Source organism: Eschrichtius robustus, chromosome 13 (assembly GCF_028021215.1).
Source record: "Eschrichtius robustus isolate mEscRob2 chromosome 13, mEscRob2.pri, whole genome shotgun sequence".
Classification (NCBI taxonomy): domain Eukaryota; kingdom Metazoa; phylum Chordata; class Mammalia; order Artiodactyla; family Eschrichtiidae; genus Eschrichtius; species Eschrichtius robustus.
In genome coordinates, this window is record NC_090836.1 from 101,362,304 (window position 1) to 101,365,464 (window position 3,161).

Consider the following 3,161-nt stretch of genomic DNA (forward strand, 5'->3'; position numbering starts at 1 on the left):
TCTGCAGACGTCCATGAATGGCCGAAAAAGAGCTGTGAGTATTAATCTGGAGTTACAAATATGCTTCAGCGAGTAGGCGAGTTTGCAAATAGACAACCCAGAAACAATGAGGATCACTGAGCGTTTGTTTATATTCCGAGCTGGTCTCTCATTCTCTGCACCTTCTCATTGGTCTCCCGGCCAGGGGTTTGGCCATTTCCTATTCAATAAGATGAATAATCCTAGGACCATCCTCTTGAAGACTTACAGGCCAGGCAGACCTACCCCTGATATTTGCAAGTGTCGTGGGGTTGACCCACGGTCCCAGTTTGTCTGGGACCAAAAGTTTTCCCAGGATGTAGGACTTTCAATGCCCAAACCAGAAAAGTCTCTGGCAAACTGAGCCGAGTTGGACACTCTCTGTATATGTGAAAATGATCTAAAAGTTTTAAATCTCAATTATTTAATATGGCTGAAAGTTGAAACCTTATTAAATATTTTTATCAACATAAAATCAGTTGCAGTTCTACTGTCGCATACCCACCTAGCTGCCAAAGTAAAAAAGTATCAAGTTTTATGCGTTCCCGCCAGGCCTGTGAATATACCAGCTTAATAGCAACATGAACTGCTTAATACTGCAAAGTATTCCTCAGCCTTCAGGTACAGCTATTGCCAAAACAACCCTTGTTATATCACAAGCACCATGAATTAGAACATGAAGGGCAGCAAGAAAATGGACACTTGCTATTTCTGGGTAATGCCACCGTGTGTCCTGCGACCTTAATTGCCTCCAGGCTATCAGATGGAACTTTGACCCTTCATTCCTAAATGCTTCGGCTGCCAGTAAAGTTCTGAGTCCTGTGAGCTCTTCTAGCAAATCATAAGGGGGGAGTCGTGGGGTCCCCTGACGTTGGCGCCAAGTCAGACAGAAGTGTGGGTACCCCGGGGACCCGATTTGCCCCTGGCGTCTGAAGCGGGGCCAGTCTTGTGGGACCGAGGCCTTCACCCGTGGGGTTCGTGCTAACTCTGGGTAGCAAGTGTCAGAACTGAATAGAACGTTGGACACCCAGCTGGTGTTTCTGAGATTCGTAGAAGTAGTGTTGGAAAAGTTGTTGACATAATCGGTGTCAGAAGCGTGGTGGGTAAAAACAGCTTACCCTGGGGACTTCCCCGGCGGTCCAGTGGTTAAGACTCCGCGCTTCCACTGCAGGAGGCGCGGGTTCGATCCCCGGTCGGGGAACTAATATCTCGCATGCCGTACAGCATGGTCCCCACAAAAAAACAGCTTATCCTCACACGGTTACTTTCTCCCCCATGGACCAGATAAGGAAACTAAGCTAAGAGGTAAATGATGCCTGCAAGGTCTAACTAACTCTGCTAATGAGTGGAGAAGCCTGCATTTGCGTTCAGCCATCTGATGTCAAAGCTCGCAGACCCAGCCACAGCCTGCCCCGAGGGAGCGCTGGGACACGGGACCCCTGACCAGTCCTTTCTTCTCTTTGCTTGGGCAAAGGGGGAGTCCACTTGCTGTCAACATGCAGCCACGAAGAGGAGGTCACTCCTCAGCCCTGCTCCTTTCCCACCTACATCTGGGTCACACCAGGGAGGACAGATTTCCCAGGCGGCCTGTTGCCATGAATGTGTGTCTGTGGATAGGAAGAGAATACAAATGCCAGTGGCTGGCGGCAGGATGACTCACCTGGGGCCTGTAAGCACAGCCTCTAATTCCCGCCCCGAGCCTGGCTTTCCTGTCATTAGTCCTAAGGGCAGTCATGCAACGCAGGCGGTCTGGCAGGTGCAGGATGAAGGGGTCCCAGGTAAGGGGCAGGAGGTGCGAGATTGTGGCCCCAGCTGACCCTGACAACAGGCTCAGTTTTCCCACCCAGAAATCTCATTTCTGTCCCAGCCCTGAGCGTAGGGTGGGTGTGGAGGGCAGTCAGCCGAGACAGGCCTATGAGCGCTGACCCCCCTCCCCCCCCACCCAGCAAAGCCAACATGGTCAGGGACAGACAGAGGGACCAGCCCTTTCCTCGGTCTGGGCCTCAACCCATGAAGTGTCTGTGTGATGTCGCTGTTGGCCCAGATGGTCACTAGGGCCTGCAACATCCACGCCCTGGGATTCCGGTCCATAGATGAGAGACAGAATGACCCACCCTGGGGGACTGCAGTCCCTGAGGCAGCCCAGCCTCAGCCTCTGCCCTGATCCTGGGCCCCCTGACACCTCCAGGCACAGGTTCAGCCCAAGCAGGGGATGCCTCAGACTTGGGAAGCCTCTGTGGGTGGGAGGGTCATGCATAACCCATGTGTCCAGGGACCTCACAGGTGACATTTTGAATCCTGGCAGCATCTCCACCCGTCGTTTTACAGACGAGGACACGGCGTGGGAGGTGGGGCCTGATCCCAAAGCCCACACTCTGCACTCCATGTGGGCCTTGGTGGAGAGGGGAGGGGGCTTCTCTGTCCACAAAACAGGGGGTAGGATGGCCCAATAACCTGGGTTGCTGGCTGTGCAACTCTGGGCAAAGGCCTAACCTCCCTGTGTGGGCTGCTCTGGAAATGCTCCGTGCAGTGTGGACACAGAGGTCAAGGGGATCCTAGACACTTCCTAAGGGCACCAGGAATCACCCAGGCCTGAGCCTCCAGAACTCCCATGGTCCTGCACTGCCCACCCCACCTCCCAGCACCAAGCACCTGTTATTCACAGTTTTTACTTAGAAGTGAAACTTTGAAAGGGAAGCTTCGTGTCATTATCATTAAATGAAAAATCGCTACCGCTTGCCATGAATTGAAGACATCATACAAAAACCTGCAGGAAATCAAAGACATGAAATTCTATTTAGATGCTGGTGTCTGCTGAAGGCTTGCTGACTCTTAAAAAGGGAAATGATAAAGCGTCAAAAAGATATTAAGAACCTAAGTGGGCCACTGTTAGTTTCCCCCTGGTTTAAGGGATGAAAAGGAACGGAAAGGGAGCTGTTTCTCTCCACGACACCCACTGCCATTGGAGCGTCGGAAACCTCTCTCCACCCTCACGCGGGCACGGGTCCTCCCCTCTCCTCTGCCCGGGTCCAGGCCCTCCCAGCCCTCCGCCTCCAGCGTGCTGCCCCCGCATTGGGCGGCCCACCGGCTCCCTCGCGTGGTCCGAGCGGGGGCGGGGCCGGCCGGCTGACGTCACGCCGGGA